This window comes from Garra rufa, chromosome 13 (assembly GCF_049309525.1).
Source record: "Garra rufa chromosome 13, GarRuf1.0, whole genome shotgun sequence".
Lineage (NCBI taxonomy): Eukaryota > Metazoa > Chordata > Actinopteri > Cypriniformes > Cyprinidae > Garra > Garra rufa.
Genome location: NC_133373.1, coordinates 36,598,457 through 36,620,058, shown reverse-complemented (window position 1 = coordinate 36,620,058; position 21,602 = coordinate 36,598,457). Strand labels below are relative to the sequence as shown.

The following is a 21,602-nucleotide window of genomic DNA, read 5'->3' as shown; positions in this document are numbered from 1 at the left end:
GTTCGTTCCCTGAGAGAAGTTCATCCTGAGAAGAATTGTGGGTAGAAATGTACAAAAATACACTGTATAAATCTGCATGAGGTTTGGGATCTGAGTCTGTGCTATCGATGTCTGTTCATTTGGTCAGTTTTCTTTTCTCTCAGATTGTTTTTCTTCGTCTGTGCACTTGATTAAATAGGATGCGCGCACACATTCACACACACACATTCGCGCCTAACGCCGTCACACGTCTTATGCCTTCAAACTCAGCCGGTCTTTGGTATAAAGGTCTATACCAAAGTACAAACAGCCCTCCGATGAAACCACGGCTAGTTTGATTTGTCAAAAATCCAGCAGAGCCGACGGCCGGGAACAGTCATGTAAGCTCGCTTTCAATCTTTTACACATTCAGTATGGTCAGAGAGGCGTCGTCTTGTCTTTAGAGACCTCAAATGGAGGATGAGCGCCGGTTCAAGTCATAATGTGAGGCTGAAATCTCTGCCTGAGCGCACACACACATACATATACACACACACGTCTGCTCGTGGTATGGACATACAGAAACTTAAGACTGTTCAAAGCTTTAAATCGACAGAAGACGTTCATTTTTGATTGGTTCCCTGACGAATCTCATGCACATGCCATATTTTACCTTAGAAAGTCAAAATAAAAAACAGGGTTCGTGCAGATACTGTATAATGAAATACCAGAACTTGCACTACTTTTTTGATTTTCAAGGACTTCAATCAGAGATCTCACTTCTTTCAAATTCGAAATATACTAATATAACAAAATGCCTCCGAAAATGTTCCGAAATCTTGACCTGAAACAAATGCGATACATTTGCGATACGGGCTCCAAAGTCCCAAACTGAATCAAATGATTTTTTTGAAGTTCTTATCTGAAGCAAAAGGATTGCAAATGTGCTACGAAGTCCCGATCTGAATCAAATGATTTGTGAACCCGCACTGAAGTCCCGATCTGAATCAAATGATCCGCAATCTGCACTCCGAAGTCCCGATCTGAATCAAATGATTTGTGAACCCGCACTGAAGTCCTGATCTGAATCAAATGATTCGCAATCTGCACTCCGAAGTCCCGATCTGAATCAAATGATCCGCAATCTGCACTCCGAAGTCCCGATCTGAATCAAATGATTCGCAATCTGCACTCCGAAGTCCCGATCTGAATCAAATGATTCGCAATCTGCACTCCGAAGTCCCGATCTGAATCAAATGATTCGCAATCTGCACTCCGAAGTCCCGATCTGAATCAAATGATTCGCAATCTGCACTCCGAAGTCCCGATCTGAATCAAATGATCCGCAATCTGCACTCCGAAGTCCCGATCTGAATCAAATGATTCGCAATCTGCACTCCGAAGTCCCGATCTGAATCATATGATTCGCAATCTGCACTCCTAAGTCCCGATCTGAATCAAATGATTCGCAATCTGCACTCCGAAGTCCCGATCTGAATCATATGATTCGCAATCTGCACTCCGAAGTCCCGATCTGAATCATATGATTCGCAATCTGCACTCCGAAGTCCCGATCTGAATCAAATGATCCGCAATCTGCACTCCGAAGTCCCGATCTGAATCAAATGATTTGTGAACCCGCACTGAAGTCCCGATCTGAATCAAATGATTCGCAATCTGCACTCCGAAGTCCCGATCTGAATCAAATGATCCGCAATCTGCACTCCGAAGTCCCGATCTGAATCAAATGATTCGCAATCTGCACTCCGAAGTCCCGATCTGAATCATATGATTCGCAATCTGCACTCCTAAGTCCCGATCTGAATCAAATGATTCGCAATCTGCACTCCTAAGTCCCGATCTGAATCAAATGATTCGCAATCTGCACTCCGAAGTCCCGATCTGAATCAAATGATTCGCAATCTGCACTCCGAAGTCCCGATCTGAATCATATGATTCGCAATCTGCACTCCTAAGTCCCGATCTGAATCAAATGATTCGCAATCTGCACTCCGAAGTCCCGATCTGAATCAAATGATTCGCAATCTGCACTCCGAAGTCCCGATCTGAATCAAATGATCCGCAATCTGCACTCCGAAGTCCCGATCTGAATCAAATGATCCGCAATCTGCACTCCGAAGTCCCGATCTGAATCAAATGATTCGCAATCTGCACTCCGAAGTCCCGATCTGAATCAAATGATTTGTGAACCCGCACTGAAGTCCCGATCTGAATCAAATGATTCGCAATCTGCACTCCGAAGTCCCGATCTGAATCAAATGATTCGCAATCTGCACTCCGAAGTCCCGATCTGAATCAAATGATTCGCAATCTGCACTCCGAAGTCCCGATCTGAATCAAATGATTCGCAATCTGCACTCCGAAGTCCCGATCTGAATCAAATGATCCGCAATCTGCACTCCGAAGTCCCGTTCTGAATCAAATGATTCGCAATCTGCACTCCGAAGTCCCGATCTGAATCAAATGATTTGTGAACCCGCACTGAAGTCCCGATCTGAATCAAATGATTCGCAATCTGCACTCCGAAGTCCCGATCTGAATCAAATGATTCGCAATCTGCACTCCGAAGTCCCGATCTGAATCAAATGATTCGCAATCTGCACTCCGAAGTCCCGATCTGAATCAAATGATTCGCAATCTGCACTCCGAAGTCCCGATCTGAATCAAATGATTCGCAATCTGCACTCCGAAGTCCCGATCTGAATCAAATGATTCGCAATCTGCACTCCGAAGTCCCGATCTGAATCAAATGATTCGCAATCTGCACTCCGAAGTCCCGATCTGAATCAAATGATTCGCAATCTGCACTCCGAAGTCCCGATTTTCAGTTTTCAGGCCTTAAATTTCAAAAAGTCAAATTCAAATAATTCAAGCACTTTAAACACCTTGTAAGAACCCTGAAGAAATAGGATTTTATATATTGTAACAATATAGTCATGAAAAATAGGCATATTTTCACTTCAAATGGTCACCACCAAAAAATCTCATGTATTCACATTACTGTAATTCAATGTATTTTTTAATTACTGAAAAAGCAATGTATTACTCAAATCAGCACTACCATGAAGTATAAACACTTTAGAAATGTTATATTAAGTTTTATTTCAAATACTCACATTACAGTAATGAGAATAGAAGTGCTTAATTACAAAGAAAACAATGTTTTAAAATGGTCAAATATGCCTTTTTTCATTTCTCATTTAAAAATGTTGCTGGATTCTGAGGTAAAATATGACTCTGACATGTTTCATGAGATTCGTCCTCCCATTTCATCCAGATCAAGACAAAACGAGAGACGTCAAGGAGATGAAGCGCTGCCGTAACACTCTTTAAACCTTTTTGTGTTACTGGAAATCTTTTCTTAGATTTATAAAGCTCATCAGTACTTAAGGTCGACAGAATGAAAAGGGTCTGAAATTATTGCTGCCAGTCACTTCACTGGAGCTTTCAACGGCGTTAAGACGTGAAACAGCAAAACCTCCACAGCGTGGCATTCTGGGTAAACAATGCTTACTTTGTTCAAGTGCACTTTTGTTCAGTTTTTCACTGTTCAACAGATGATTGTAGCAGATTTGCTCTTAGCTTTCACATCTCCGCCAGCAGCTTTAAACAATCAGATCTATCTAAGGCTTCAGTTGATCTACATTCATTAGCTGAATGGAAAAAATAAAGGCAATGTGATTTTTATTTTTACTGGACCCTGTGACATAAAAATTTAGTATGGACTGCTTAAGGGTGCAACACCTTGTTTAGGAGTACATGAGCATGGCCTCAAAATGAATAGATATTGAACCATAAAACTCTGATCGTGAGTTCATAAAGGCAAGAATAGGCATTTAAAACAAAAAAAAAATAAGCCAAACTGGATTTTAGTAAAGGTCTACAACGCCCAACAGCTGTCATTGACAGACAAAATATTAATCAATGAAAACAATGCTGCAGATGATAAACAGTTTTGGATCAAATCTACCTGTCAATCGATTAGACTTAAATGTTGCTGTAGAGTTGTTGGTGTAATGCTGTGTGTACATTATGTTGGAATTACCGTGATGACGAAATGACAAGAGAAAGAAATTCCACATCTAAACACGTAGCTCTTAAGAGTCTTTGTACTCAAAAAAAATTCTTTAGACTTACACAAGCGCTGTCTATTGTTATTGCCGTCTCAAGTAGATTGTTGTTGTTCCGTCTCAGTGTTGCCACCTTGTGGACAAGCTAGTTAGTGCAAAACAAATGCTTCTGGTTTATTAGCCGCTATAGAGTGTTTTCACAATGCGTCATCAATCGGCCATATTGGCAGCACTGAATGTAAACAATGCCACTGAACCAAACAAAAAACTTGTATATTTTGCTGATTATTGCTGCTGGAAATGGTCAATTATTGTCATGTCAAACCAGGATTTCCAGGGCAAGAATCTTGACAACATTCATGTTTGTTCTTATCATTTTGGGTCAGAGAGGTGAACAACGTATTCAATGAAACATTAACCATGTAATCCATGCTGTTGTTTACAACAGAGTATCTCCAATATGGCCGCGCATCTGGGTACCCTGACCAAACTGTGACGCAAGTTCAAACCCTCTGTAGGGAAATATGGAGAAGAATAACAATGTGCAGTACAAACCAGTTTGTTCATAATTAAAATAATATGGAAAGACACCAATTTGCAATATCAAGCAGTAAAATAAGCGGTTTTGTACAGCTAAAAATAGCTGGACGTGGATGAAACCGGTAGCTTGACCTATAAAATTTAGAAATTGCAGTGTTCGCACTTATGGGAAAAATAAGGTGGGTAGGACTTTAGTCAGGGTAGATGCCATATTGAATTTCATTACAGTGCTGGATAGACTACAGTATCTTCACTGGTATGTACTGTTATAAAGGTACCAGATCGCAAACTTTTTAAAACTGTTCTGTACTGAAAGTTATTTGTAAATATTTTGTCAGCTAAACCATTGCCATGTTCTTAAACTCAAATACAAATCCACTATTTCTATCCCCCACAGCATTTTCATTCCTAGCACAAATGATATATGGTGCTACCCTGAAAAGGTCTATCAGTTGTTTCAGAAGAAACTTAAACCGTTTCCTCTGGCTAAAATACGAGCCCATAATCCATAATAATGCTTCCTCTGGTGAAAAAGTCCATCCAGATTATGCTGAAATCCAGCGAATACTTGTTTTATACTGTTTTCGCTTGTAAACGCTGTGCATATTCCTCTTCTGATTGAGACCAGATGACTTTTTCAGTAAAGGAAGTGTTATTATGGATTATGGAACAACAAACTACTTTACAACAAAACAATAGACAGCTGTGTTGATGATCAATTGTCGCAATAACCATCAAAAACACTACAATAATTCACTACTACACAGTCTCAAACATATCTGAGCACGAAGAAATCGCTTTTAAGGCTACTGTCATTTATAAATAGTATGACACACTTGAACAACTATTCTAAAGACAGAGTCTCATCATTATGAAAGCCTATTTCTGCCACAGAATAACAAAATAAAGGTACTTTGTGACTTCTTATCTCACAATTCAAACTTTCTCTCATTTCTGAGAAAATCTCACAATTCTGACTTTTTTCTCTCATTTCTGAGAAAATCTCACAATTTTGACTTTTTTTCCTCATTTCTGAGAAAATCCCACAATTTTGAATTTTTTCTCTCATTTCTAAGAAAATCTCACAATTTTGACTTTTTTCTCTCATTTCTGAGAAAATCTCACAATTCTGACTTTTTTCTCTCATTTCTGAGAAAATCTCACAATTCTGACTTTTTTCTCTCATTTCTGAGAAAATCTCACAATTTTGACTTTTTTTCTCTCATTTCTAAGAAAATCCCACAATTCTGACTTTTTCCTCATTTCTGGAAAAAAGCCAGATTTGTGAGATAAAAAGTAACAAATACCTTTTATTTTTTATCCCACGGTGAAAATAAGCTTTATCATTACGGTAATTCCGACACAGCGTTGAAAGCAGCATCACGTCATCCACGAGCTATTTGCTTTCAATGAAGCTGCACGGGATGCATGAGGGAGGATAGAGATCAAATCGAAACGGCATCAAAAAGAATCAACTTCATCTACCTATGTGCTCTATATAAATTACAATTTAACATTTATAATATTTCACCATATATTAATGCCTTAAATTACCACTGCGAGCTGTGGAACAGTCTGTGATAAAGCGAAAGACAGCTTCACACTGCAGCTAAACAATGGCAGCACGTTTAAATCAGTTAGTCAGTCCTCTCCGGCTGAAGGTAATGTAGCTCTTAGTCTTAAATTATTACAGTCTAAAATCTCTGGCTATCAGCACCTGATCCGAGAGCCGCATGTAAAAACCACCCACACGTGCATTAAAACTGATTCAGATTTCCTCTGTATCCCATAATAATGTTATTGATAAAATATAGTGAGCGTAACTATATCCACCTCCAGCCATAATAAATCTGTCCCGGGACCCGCGGGCCCTGATTGCGAGCAATTCATGCTCAAGAACAAGAAGTTTCTTGGTCATTATGTCTGAATCTTCTTTAAAGTTCATGTGAAATCAAACTTGATCATATTATATTTAATTTTCTTAATGCATGTTCCTGATCTTAAAGGAATAGTTCAGCCAAAAATTAAACTTTGCTGAGAATATACTCACCCTCAGTCCATAAAAGAACAGATTTGGAGAAAGTTAGCATTGCACATCACTTGCTCAGCAATGGATCCATTGCAGTGAATGGGTGCCGTCAGAATGAGAGTCCAAACAGCTGATAAAAACATCACAATAATTCACAAGTAATCCACACGACGCCAGTCCATTAATTAACAAATTGTGAGTGAAGAAGTGTTTGTAAGAAACAAATCCATCATTAAGACGTTTTTAACTTCAAACTGTTGCATAAAAACTTTCTCAAGTGAATAAATCCATCCAGATTATGTCAAAATCCGCTGAATGCTTGTTTTATAAATAGTTTTGAACAGTTTTTGCTTGTAAACATTGCTTGATCTGTGCATATTTCTCTCCTTATCCAGACAAGAAGCGACTTTTTCACTGAAGGAAGTGTTAGATTATGGACTTAACTTTACTTAAAAACATCTTAATTATGGATTTGTTTCTTAAAAACATGCATCTTTTCACATCACAAGATGTTAACTGATGGAATAGAGTGGATTATTTGTGAATTATTGTGATGTTTTTATCAGCTGTTTGGACTCTCATTCTGACGGCACCCATTCACATCCATTGGTGAGCGAGTGATGTAATGCTACATTTCTCCAAAATCAGATTAAAAATCGTCCTCGGATGGTTCACCCAAAATTTTAGATTTTGGTTGAACTATTCCTTCAAAGAGAATATTTTATCTTTGCATGTTATCATCAAGATAACATAACAACTTGGTTTTTCTTCTGAAACGAGTTCACACACATCACATATTGACATCTGTTCTTCATGTTTGAGTTTTAAAAACACTGGTTTATGTTTTTCTAATTTGCCTTGTAATTTTAGTACTTCAAACACACTTGCTTATTTACGCACACACACACACACACACACACACACACACACACACACACACACACACACACACGACAGTTGCAGAGTTTGTTGTGATTGCTCAGTGAGAACACGCATGACCCCCATCGGCTGATACCATAGCTGCACGGGAAGGGAGGGAGGGTCTCCTCGGTGACCCGGCCATGTGAGGTAGATGATTTCGGGTCCGGGCTTCATCTGGATGAGGAACCTTTCAGGTTGCTTTTTAGTCCCGGCTTTTCCTCCAGCGCTGGGAGTGACTCCCCCGTTGAGATGCTTCCTCCGGTGAGGACGACGGGCCCTCGCGGGGCGACGAGCCGGATCGGCTTCCCTCTTCCTGGGACTGAGCGGAGGTGGAGGGGCGTTGGGGGTCCTGAGACGTGGAGGGGGACAGCGCCCTCTTGTGGGGACACTGGGCCACCATGTGCGTGACACTCTGACAGTAGTGACACTTCTTTGGCTGGGGTGGAAGGCCACACTCTTTAGCGTGGTGGTCCAGACCTCCACAGTTATAACACCTACAGATGGAGACAAAATGCTTGGTTATATTGTATCATTATAGAAATGATACTCCTAAACTGTACAAATTAAATGGGAGATATAACACTGTTTTTTCATGCACCTGTTAAGTTTGAGATTTTGGGCTTTTTGGTTTTTCCTAAAGTGTTTTTTCAGACTAGTGGAAAGAAAACACCCAAAAGACACTGTTAAGTGTTTCTTTTATAGCACTTTATCTATTTGTGTCAATAGATTTCAATTACAATCTATATTTTTAAAGGCCGTTTTCTCAAAAAGAGTTTTTTTCTCCTGCACAGAGCGATAAATCTCCACTTCAGTAGCACTTACACACAACAAACTTTATATTTTTATTCCTGCCTATATCCTGAAGGTTTTTATAGAGGGATTTGTTCATATATGATTCCCTAGATTTTATACATTTTATTCCCCAAAATATATAAAAAATATACTGTTTCCTGTCTGTTCTGAAATGAGATACCAAAAAACTTTTTAATAAAAACCTTTATTTTACCTAACTTTTAACCATTTTGTATAATTGTTATGAAATTAATATGCAAAAAATAGTATTGTTTGTAAAAACAAGCGTTTTAATGCAAAACTTTTTTTTTATTTACCCAACTTTCAACTTTCAAGATAATTTTTCCAAAATTTTGAGACCAGAAATTATGCATAAAGAAAACCTATTTTAAAACCATTAAAATAACACTAACTAGATTCAGAATGCAAACAAATTAACAATATAATGTATTTTTAATAATAAAGTATGTATGCATCATGTTTGTACTTGTTGCAATACGCTTGTTGTTATGTTACTGATAATATAGAGGAAAAGGTGTTTAATTATGAAATTCATATGCAAAAAATAGTATTGTTTGTAAAAACAAGCTTTTTAATGTAAAACTTGTATTCTATGTTATTTTCTTTTTAAGATGACCTGGACATGTTTTCTTGAGATTTCCTCAAACCCAGTGTTGGTCACTAGAGGGCAGTACAGGATAAGACTTACTCCAATACCAAACATCCTTTATAGAAACGCTCAAAAATTGCCAGTATATTTGTTGTCATAGAAAATTGGCACTGCAGTATTTAATAATCATTGTTTTAATCATACAGGAGTCATAAATACACCCATCCCAGTAATTCCTACATCAAAATGTAATGATAAAGAACATGATTCATAGCCACAGCCAATACAAATAAGATGCAAGAATACAGTTTCCAGCTCTTTTGTAAGAGATGAGGAAACTGAGTCACTGTGATTATGAGAAATTCTCTAGTAGTTAACAGGAACCTTGTATGTTACCATGGAGCCATCGGTTGCCAAGGAAATTCCGGTGCATGGAAACGAGAGAGTAGGAAATGACATTACAGCTCTAAATATAGAGAATCAGATCTCTCAGTGCCACTAATGTGTGTGTGTGTGTGTGTGTGTGTGTGTGTGTGTGTGTGTAAGAGAGAGAGAGAGATACATGATTACACTGTTCTCCAGAATACTTGATTCTGATTGGTCGATCACAACATTGACATCATATACAGTATTTTTGTATAATAATGGACTGCTGTCACACTGCTGGCAAATGAGTGCTCTTTTAATATTCAATGAATATATTAATTTTGGAGAAAAATTTTACTATATATAGAAAAATAGTTATATATAGTTAAATATAAAATATCTATTATAGGTGAAACAATTTTAATTACAAAATAATAATAATAAATCATAAAACTGAATGGAAACTGAATGTTTTGGCAAAAATAAATCTAATTTCAAAAAATGTTTTTAAAAAAACATGGGACAACTTGCCCCAACCTGCATTTATGAAGGTTCTAATTATTTTAATAGGTTACAATGTATTTTAAGGTGATGTTTTTATAGTGTAATTAGACAAATGAGAACTAAGTAATGTTACTTAACTACATGTCCTAGAGGGTTAGAGCTGATTGATTGTAATTATGCATGATTTACTGTTATTACTATAGTAAGTACATGTGTAACTGTCATCTTAAAATAAAATAGGGTTTCAAACAGGTGCTTGAAACCAAGTATTTGGTTAAATTGGGTTTGACTTTATATTTGTCAGTATGTGCACTGACTATTTTCAGCCTGTAGATGGCGGAGTGGATTAACTACAGCATCACAGCTGCATTTGCTAGATATTAGATTAACAAACTTGAGAAAATAAAGCATCTAAAAACATAATAAAGATATTCAAGAAAAATGTAATGTTGCAATCTTTAAAAAAAAAACATATGCACACTATTTTGGCCATTTCATAAAAATCCGTAAATCTCAACAGCATCATTTTCCTTATTACACCCAGACTCTAGATACAAAGAAAGAATCATTAAACTACATTATTCGATATAAAAACTATTAACATGAAAATATTTATGAACCTAATGATTGCATTTGAGATGGTTATTACATGAGGACGTCCAGCTACAAAGCATCAGTATTCATTCAAAATACATGAAATAATTTTGTATTTCAACTGAAAAATGTGTTTTCTGAGGGATTTTAGTTAAATTTACGCCAAAAAATGACAGCATAATTTTCCTTTTGACATTCAGACTCCAGATACAAAGAAAGAACCATTAAATTAAACAATTCGTTTTCTATTAACTAAATAATTGCATTGAAGATGATTATTATTAGATCTTGAACTTTCAGCTACAAATCATCAGCATTTACTAAAAATACATGCAGTTAACTGCCATAAAATCAGTTGTTCAAAGGTTTTTAGGAAAATTTACACTGTAAACCTCAACAGCATTATTTTCCTTATGACTTCCAGACTTTAGATACAAAGAAAGAACTGTTAAAATAAATTATTTTATATCTACAGATTTATTAAACTCATGTATTTAAGATGATTATTAGACGAGCTTAAACATTTAGCTACAAATCATCAGTATTCACTCAAAACATACAATAAATTGACATAAAATCAGTTTTCTAGTTCAATTTACACCATAAAATGACACCATAGTTTTCCTTATGACATTCAGACTCGACATACAAAGAAAATTAGTTGAAAGAAAGAATTATGAATCGAAAGAGTTCTATTAACTCTATTTAAGATGATTTTTACATGATCTCGAAGTTTCAGCTACGAATCATCAGCATTTACTAAAAAATATGCAATTACCTGCCATAAAATCAGTTGTCCAAAGGTTTTTAGTTCAATTTACACCATAAAATGACAGCATAATTTTCCTTATGACATTCAGATTCTACATAAAAGAAAGAACCATTAAATTAAACAATTAGTTAAAATAAAGAATTATGAATCTGGAGTTCTGTTAACTGTATTTAAGACATGATACATGATCTCAAAGTTTCAGCTACAAATCATCATCATTTACTAAAAATGCATGCGATATTTCTGTACTTTGGACAGCTGATTTTATGCCAGTTTATCAGTTGAAGGTTTTTAGTAATATACAATTAGATACAATTAAAGAACCATTCAATTAACAAATAGTTGAAATAAAAAATTGTGAGTCGAAAGATTTCTATTAACTTAATAACTGTGTTCAGGATAATTACATGATCTTGAACTTCCAGCTACAAATCATCAGCATTTACTAAAATTGCATGCAACAAACTGGCATAAAGTAAATTTTAGTAAAATGTACACTGTGAATCTCAACGGAATCATTTTCCTTACAACATCCAGACTCTAGATACAGAACTGTTAAACTAAAAAATTAGTCAAAATACATAACTATTAATCTAAACTAAAGATTTACTAAACTCGTGTATTTAAGATGATTATTACATATCTTAAACTTTCAGCTACAAATCATCAGCCTTCACTGAAAATACATGCAATATTTACACTGTAAATAACATGACTTCCAGACTCATTCAATTAACAATTAGTTAAAATAAAAAATTGTGAGTCAAAAGATTTCTATTAACTTGAATAACTGTATTCAAGACAATAATTACATGATCTTGAACTTCAAGCTACAAATCATCAGCATTAACTAAAAATACATGCAACAAACACCTTAAATTTTCATCTCAACAGGATTATTTTCCTTACAACATCCAGACTCTAGATACAAAGAAGGAACTGGTAAACTAAACAATTAGTCAATACTGAAAACACATGCAATATGTCTGTACTTCAATTCATAAACTGGCATAAAGTTAGCTGTCTGATGGCTTTTTGATAATATTTACACTGTAAATCTCAAAAGTATAATTTTCCTTATGACTCCCAGAACTATTAAACTAAAGTATATCTAAACTAAAGATTTATTCAACTCGTGATTTTAAGATGATTATTACATGATCTTAAACATTTAGCTACAAATCATCAGTATTCCCTCAAAATACATACAATAATTTCAACTCATAAATTGACATGAAATATGTTTTCTGAGGGTTTTTTCATTCAGTTTACACCATGAAATGACAGCATAATTTTCATTAACATCCAGATTCTAGATACAATTAAAGAACTATTAAATTAGTTGAAATAAAAAATTATAAATCTAAAGAGTTACATGATCTTGAACTTCCAGCTACAAAACATCAGCATTTACTAAAAATACATGCAATAAACTAGCATAAAATCATCTGTCTGAAGGCTCACACCTTATATTTAAACCTTAAATCTTAACAGGATTATTTTCCTTACAACATCCAGACTCTAGATACAAAGGAGGAACTGGTAAACTGAACAATTAGTCAATACTGAAAACACATGCAATATGTCTGTACTTCAATTCATAAACTGGCATAAAGTTAGCTGTCTGAAGGCTTTTTGATAATATTTACACTGTAAATCTCAAAAGTATAACTCCCAGACTCTAGATACGAAGAAAGAACTATTAAACTAAATTATATCTAAACTTAGATTTATTAAACTCATAATTTTAAGATGATTATTACATGATCTTAAACATTTAGCTACAAATCATCAGTATTCGCTCGAAATACAATAATTTCAACTGATAAATTGACATAAAATGTTTTCTGAGTTTTTTTTTCGTTCAATTCACACCATGAAATGACAGCATAATTTTCCTTAACATCCAGATTCTAGATACAATTAAAGAACTGCTCATTTAGTTGATTTTTTTTTATAAAATATAAATATAAAATATTTATGAACCTAATGATTGCATTTGAGATGGTTATTACATGAGGACGTCCAGCTACAAAGCATCAGTATTCATTCAAAATACATGAAATAATTTTGTATTTGAAAAATGTGTTTTCTGAGGGATTTTAGTTAAATTTACGCCAAAAAAATGACAGCATCATTTTCCTTTTGACATTCAGACTCCAGATACAAAGAAAGAACCATTAAATTAAACAATTAGTTTTCTGTTAACTTAATACCTGAATTTAAGATGATAACTACATGATCTTGAACTTTCAGCTACAAATCATCAGCATTTACTAAAAATACATGCAGTTAACTGCCATACAACAAAAACTAAAGGCACTGTCTAAAGGCATTTTTGTAAAATGTACATTGTAAATCTCAACAGAATAATTTTCCTTTCAACATCCAGACTTTAGATACAAAGGAGAAACTGATAAACTAAACAATTAGTCGATTTACGTAACCATTCATCTAAATTAAAGATTTACTACACTCAAGTATTTAAGATGATTATTACATATCTTAAACTTTCAGCTACAGCATTTACTAAAAATACATTCAGTATTTCTGTACTTCAACTGATAAACGGAAATAAAATCAGCTGTCTGAAGGCTTTTTAGTAATATTTACGGAGTAAACCTCAAAAGTATAATTTCCTTATGACTTTCAGACTCTAGATACAAAGAAAGAACTGTTCAACGCAATTATTTTATATCTACAGATTTATTAAACTCGAGTATTTAACATGATTATAACATGATCTTAAACTTTCAGCGACAAATCATCAGTATTTACTAAAAATACAGGCAATATTAACCAACAAACTTACATCAAATCAGCTGTCCGAAGGTTTTTAGTTAAATTTACACTCACTGAGAGTGTAAAAGTGAACTAAATCATTTTATATCTAAACTAAAGATTTCTTACTCATGTAATGATTATTACATTTTCTGAAACTTAAGCTACAAATCATAAGTATTTACTAAAAATACAGCCAATAATAACTGATAAACTGACATAAAATCAGCTGTCTGGAGGCTTTTTAGTACTATTTAGGCTGTAAATCTCAAAAGTATAATTTTCCTTATGACTCCCAGACTTTAGATACAAACAAAGAACCATTAAATGCAATTATTTTATATCTACAGATTTATTAAACTCATGTATTTAAGATGATTTTTACATGATCTTAAACTTTTAGCTACAAATCATCAGTATTCACTACAAATACAGCCAATAATAACTGATAAACTGACATAAAATCAGCTGTCTGGAGGCTTTTTAGTACTATTTAGGCTGTAAATCTCAAAAGTATAATTTTCCTTACGTCTCCCAGACTTTAGATACAAAGAAAGAACCATTAAACGCAATTATTTTATATCTACAGATTTATTAAACTCATGTATTTAACATGATTTTTACATAATCTTAAACTTTTAGCTGCAAATCATCAGTATTCACTACAAATACAGCCAATAATAACTGATAAACTGACATAAAATCAGCTGTCTGAAGGCTTTTTAGAAATATTTACACCGTAAACCTCAAAAGTATAATTTTCCTTACGTCTCCCAGACTTTAGATACAAACAAAGAACCATTAAATGCAATTATTTTATATCTAAAGATTTATTAAAATCATGTATTTAACATGATTTTTACATGATCTTAAACTTTTAGCTACAAATCATCAGTATTCGCTACAAATACAGGCAATAATAACTGATAAACTGACATAAAATCAACTGTCCGAAAGCTTTTTAGAAATATTTACACCGTAAACCTCAAAAGTTTAATTTTTCTTACGACTCCCAGACTTTAGATACAAACAAAGAACCATTAAATGCAATTATTTTATATCTACAGATTTATTAAACTCATGTATTTAACATGATTTTTACATAATCTTAAACTTTTAGCTGCAAATCATCAGTATTCGCTACAAATACAGGCAATAATAACTGATAAACTGACATAAAATCAGCTGTCTGAAAGCTTTTTAGAAATATTTACACCGTAAACCTCAAAAGTTTAATTTTTCTTACGACTCCCAGACTTTAGATACAAACAAAGAACCATTAAATGCAATTATTTTATATCTACAGATTTATTAAACTCATGTATTTAACATGATTTTTACATAATCTTAAACTTTTAGCTGCAAATCATCAGTATTCGCTACAAATACAGGCAATAATAACTGATAAACTGACATAAAATCAGCTGTCTGAAAGCTTTTTAGAAATATTTACACCGTAAACCTCAAAAGTTTAATTTTTCTTACGTCTCCCAGACTTTAGATACAAAGAAAGAACCATTAAACGCAATTATTTTATATCTACAGATTTATTAAGCTCATGTATTTAACATGATTTTTACATAATCTTAAACTTTTAGCTGCAAATCATCAGTATTCACTACAAATACAGGCAATAATAACTGATAAACTGACATAAAATCAACTGTCCGAAGGTTTTTAGTTACATTTACACTGTCACTGACTAGCTACCTTGTTTAATAAATTTTTTAAAAGACTTTAGGGAATAAACTGATGAATCACATCTAGAAATTGAGCCAATTTCATAAGCTGTGTCCTTATGTACCTGTTCTATAATAATTCTTCAGAAACACATTTTTAATCATCATCTCAGGTCTGACAGTGTCACCCGATCTTCAACAAAACGTCCATCATCTCATGTCTGTTTTTTTGTTAGCGTGTCTATAGTGACGGACTATATGATACGCGTCTCACACACACACACACACACACACACACACACACACACGTATACATACTTATAAATAGCTTTAACACAACAGACTGAAAAGACTTATTCAGTTTTTTTTTGTGTTTTTTTTTTTTTTTTGCTCTGATCACCATGGCAACAGGAAGTAGAAGACAGACTCACAATCAATGCGAGTCGTGAAGAGAAAAGCGTTTGGCGAAACCGAACTATGAGGCACCTACATTGAAAAGTACGAGCCGTTATTCATGTGGCTGCACAGACTATTATCAATACTGGAATTGATTCTTTCATACAGAGAAAAGGAGAGCCGTGCGGTTTTAATTGATATGTGAGCATTGAGGATTTCATCCCCGACGCATGTCTACATCAAATCAAAAGCAGCGAGACTGATGAAAAATGCTTGTGTAAAACAGAAACACAAGATTTTAGATATAAAAACCTGCCTGCATATCAATTGTACACTATCAAATTAAGCACTAATTATAAATAAATCAATTATAGGAAAATTTAAAATTAATTAAATGCAGTATATAATTTTATAATTCCCCTGCTCTGTTTTAGATTTTTATTAATTATAATAATAATCATTATTATTATTATTATTATTATTATTTAAACTTAAATTTAGGTATATTTAGAATTACAAGACATTAAAATAAAATAAAGCATCAATTTTAAGCTTGTTAATGCATTCATTAACACAAAATATATTTTACAGCTAATATTTTAATAAGATTTGTTAATTAATAAAAATGTTCAGTAACATTTTACAAAAAGGTTACATTAGTTAATGTTAATGTATTGATGAACATGAACAAGGTGACAAGGTAAACAACTTGTGAATTTAAATGCTGAAATGAACATTAACTAAGATATTTTTTAGTCTTAGTTAATGTTAACTAATGATAAACCTTATTGTAAAGTGTTACTAAATGTTCATTTTAGTGCAACTTTTGATCATTTAAAAAATAACTAACATTATTAATAATTAATAAATGCTGTAGCAGTATTGATAATTTTTAGTTTATCTAATGTTAACAAATGAAACCTTAACAGAAAGTGTTTTCTAGATTATAAATGGATTCTTTCTGTTTTTGTGGCTAAACAAACAAACAACAGAATTTAACCAGATTAGCATTCAGTGATCAATAATTCTCTTAAAACTGCCTTGATAAATGTGCAGATCGAAAACAGAAAAAAATTTGACATGCATTTTAGGTTTTGATTATGATTATTATTAATTAAGGCGAGACACTGCAGGTGAATAAGGTAAAAAAAAATTAACTAATAGTTATCACCTTACTTATCCAGATGATTGATTACATTGATAATTGCATAATTTTTTTTGTATTACAAGTTTTCCAAAATGTTGTTTAAATATGCAAATGAGCCATTATTTAATGAAATATGAACTAATTTGCATACATTTCTAGTACAAGAATTTAAACACTGGATCAAGTCAGTTTTTAAATTCTTGTTTATTTTGTTTTTTTGACATATTAGAGTCAAATGTTTTTACAAAGGGGATTTTGTGTATCTCATTTTGTCACTCCATAATTCAGAAAAAAAACTTTGAACAGACAGAAAACCATGTATTTATTACTATTTTTGGGGGAGTAAAATGTAAAAAAAAAAAAAAAAAAATCAAGCTAATCGTATATGAACAAATCCCTCTGTAAAAACCTTCAGGATATAGACAGGAATAAAAATGTAATGTTCAGTGTGTGTAAGTGCTACTGAAGTGGTGATTTATGGCTCAGTGTAGGAGAAAAAACTCATTTTGAGAAAACTGCCTTTAAAAATATGGATTGTAATTGAAATCTATTGACACAAAGAGATAAAGTGCTATAAAAGAAAGACTTAACAGTGTCTTTTAGGTGTTTTCTTTCCACTAGTCTGAAAAAACACTTCATGAAAAAGCAAAAAGCCCAAAATCTCAAATTTGACAGGTTCATGAAAAAAAGCGTTTTTGCCTGCAGTGTCTCCCCTTAAGATTTTAAATCAGCTTTTACTAATTTACTAATAGTTCCAATTATTTCAGTTATTATTAAATCACTAAACAACACAAGTAGGTTAGTACTACTGTTATTATTATTATTATTAATATTAAAAGCAGACTTTTGTTCTGACTTCTAGGTTGCTGCTAAAGACAAGCTGTAAGTATAAAGAATAAACTGTAGAGTTGACCTTCAGTTTACCACACATGAAACCATACAATATTAGATTTATGCTGAATAAATACAGCACATTGTGCATTATAAATAAGAGAAAACAACCCAGTTTAGTCCAGCTTAGTTTCAAGACAGAAATGGCAACAAAACATATTAAACGCCATATCCCATCATGCTCAACGCACTTACCGGTCTCCCTTTGGTTTGCGTTTGAGGGGCGGGGCCTTCCCTTTGGGGCGTCGGTCACTCCCCGAGCATGGGCCCCCGCCGGGCCCCGTGACCCTGAGCGACTCCAGACCTTTACTCGACCTCTTGAAGGTAAACTCAACCTGCTCGCCCTCCCGTAAGCTCCTGAAGCCCTCCATCACCAGCTTACTCTGAACACACACACACACACATTTCAATTAATACAGATACAAATGAGCTTATATCATCTTATATGTAAATATAAATATCAAACAGACCAATCATATCAACAGAGAGTATTAAACATTTTATTGCATATTTAAATCTACCAGAGAGAGAAAGATACATAGATGTTAAAAAGAGAGAGATACAAGAAAAAACAACCAGCTACCAATCTCATTACAAGAGCATGTTTCAAAACACATTCGATCACTTTGCTTGCATGAAATGCACAATTTCTTGAGCCTCACTGCTACAATTATAAAAACTAATTTTCTAGGTAACACTTTACAATAAGGTGTGATTTGTTAACATTACACTCTTAACGATGCCATAGAAGAATCTTTTTGTCTAAATGGTTCTATAAAGAACCTTCAAGATCTGAAGAACCTTTCTGTTTCACAAAAGGTTCTTTGTGCCAAATAAGGTTCTTCAGATTATAAAAAGGTAAGCAAGAAATTACCTTTGACTAAATGGTTCTTTGTGAAACCAAAAATGGTTCTTCTATGGCATCGCTTGAAAAACCTTTTGAAGCACCTTTATTTTTAAGAGTGTAGTTAATGTATAAACTAAAATGAACGAACAACGAACAGTACATTTATTACACTATTTATTTATCTTTGTTAATGTTAATAAAAATACAGTCGTTCATTGTTTGTTCATGTTAGCTCACAGTGCATTAACAAATGTTAACAAACACACCTTTAAAGTCCCCCTGAAATCAAAATTAAAGTTTTTTGGCTTTTAGTATGAATATATTAGTTTTAAGATTATCTATAAGCTAGTGTGTTTCAAAGCAGTGACAAAATTCGCTTTTACAAGATATGGGCATTCAAAACTTACACTCTCGTCACTTCCGCCAATATGAATCAAGGATTTTGATGATATCACCGCGCACTTCAGTTTCAGATCAAACGTTCTGTCCAATAAAATGCTCTCTAGAGTCCGTAGTGTCCCGCCCCCTACACAGAGACGCGGAGCAGATCATATGCGCTCATATGCGCGGTCGGACTCGGCATGTGTTAAACTACACAGCCTCAGCATGATTATTATCACTATTTCGTTTTAGCAAGAGTTTCATATTGAATCTGTGGGGTAATTTATTAGTCTGTGGCTGTCATAAGCTTACAAATGCGGCTTTACCGAGCTCAACGGCTCTGCCCCGAGCAGATATAAATGGAACGCTATTGGCTGTTCAAAATTAGTGGGCGGGGCTTAGCGATATGTTTTTGTTTCAGTTAAAAGAACGTCACCACATAGAAGAACGCTGCGTGTTTCAAGGCACTTCAGTGGACCTTTAAATTTAATAATGCATTAGTAAATGCTGAAATTATTTGTGACCCTGGACCACAAAACCAGTCTTAAGTCGCTGGGGTATATTTGTAGCAATAGCCAAAAATACATTGTATGGGTCAAAATTATTGATTTTTCTTTTATGCCAAAAATCATTAGGAAATTAAGTAAAGATCATGTTCCATGAAGATTTTTTGTAAAATTCCTACTGTAAACATATCAAAATGTAATTTTTGATTAGTAATATGCATTGTTAAGAACCTAATTTGGAGAACTTTAAAGGTGATTTTCTCAGTATTTTGATTTTTTTGCACCCTCAGATTCCAGATTTTCAAATAGATGTATCTCGGCCAAATATTGTCCTATCCTAACAAACCATACATCAATAGAAAGCTTATTTTTTGAGTGTTCATATGATGTATACATCTCAGTTTTGTAAAATTTAACCTTATGACTGGTTTTGTGGTCCAGGGTCACATTTAAGATTGATAAATACTGTAGAAGTATTGTTCATTCTTAGTTCATGTTAACTAATGTAGTTAACTAATGAACCCTATTGTAAAGTGTTGCTGAAATATTTGTAGTAAAAGCCAAGTGATTGAGCCACAAAACCGTTTGCCAATGTAAGAACATTAAAGAATGAGCAAATAGCAACTAAAGTGTTGTATTAAACCACACCAAATATTAGTGTAATTGTCTTTACATTAACTGCTACCTGACAGAAACTAATACATTTATTACTTAGTTTAACATTTTAAACTAAAAGCCAAAATATAAATATTAAAAAGCATATGTAATTCTAATAATATTTATAGTTGTCAAACAGATCGCTCATATCTAAGATCCATCAGTTCTTGAACATTTCATGCCTAGCAGGGAGAGAAAGGTATATAGATATTTAATAGGAAAGATTTACTAGAAATAACAACAAATTGCAACGTCAATATCACATTAGCCTGTATTACCAAAGCAATGCACAATTTAACCTCACTGAAATCAGATTTAGCTTATTTACATATTTGTAGTAAAGGCAAGTTGAGGCACTAAACCATCTGCCAATGTCAGAATATTAAAGAATGAGCAAAAAAGCAACTGAGGTACATTTATTTAGTTTAATCACACCAAATATTGAAGTGTGTCGTTGTCTTTAGACTAACTGCTACCTGACAGAAACAAATGCATTTGGCTTCTAGTGTAACTTTTTAAACTAGGAGCCTAATTCTGAATATATATAAAAATGACATGATTATAAAAACATTTAGATTTGAATATTTTGAGGTACTAAACCATTTGGAATTGTAAAAATATTAAGAATAAGCAAAAAGCCACTGAAGTAAAATTACTTTGTTTAATCACACTCAATATTAGTCTAATTGTCTTTAGGCTAACTGCTACCTTAGAGAAACAAATATATTCATCACTTAGTTTAACATTTTAAACTAGAAGCCAAAATATAAATATTAAAATAACAGATCAGCCATATCTACAAAAAGATCCATCAGTTCTTGGACATTTCATATCTATCAGGGAGAGAATGATATGATGTTCAAGAGAGAGATTTACCAGAAAAAAACAACAGCTTGAAATCTGTCAATAACCACATTAACCTGCATTACAAAAAAGCAAGTTATTTAAATATTTGTAGTAAAGGCAAGTTGAGGCACTAAACCATCTGCCAATGTCAGAATATTAAAGAATGAGCAAAAAAGCAACTGAAGTAAATTTATTTAGTTTAATCACACCAAATATTAGTGTCATTGTCTTTAGACTAACTGCTCCTGACAGAAACAAATCCATTTGGCTTCTAGTGTAACTTTTTAAACTAGG

At 33.6% G+C, this 21,602-nt stretch overlaps 1 pseudogene; it reads right to left on the bottom strand.

The window, feature by feature from the left end:
• Positions 1–7,741: 7,741 nt before the first annotated feature.
• The window catches only part of LOC141283678 (protein lin-28 homolog A-like), a 36,545-nt pseudogene continuing 22,684 nt past the window's right edge, over positions 7,742–21,602 (bottom strand).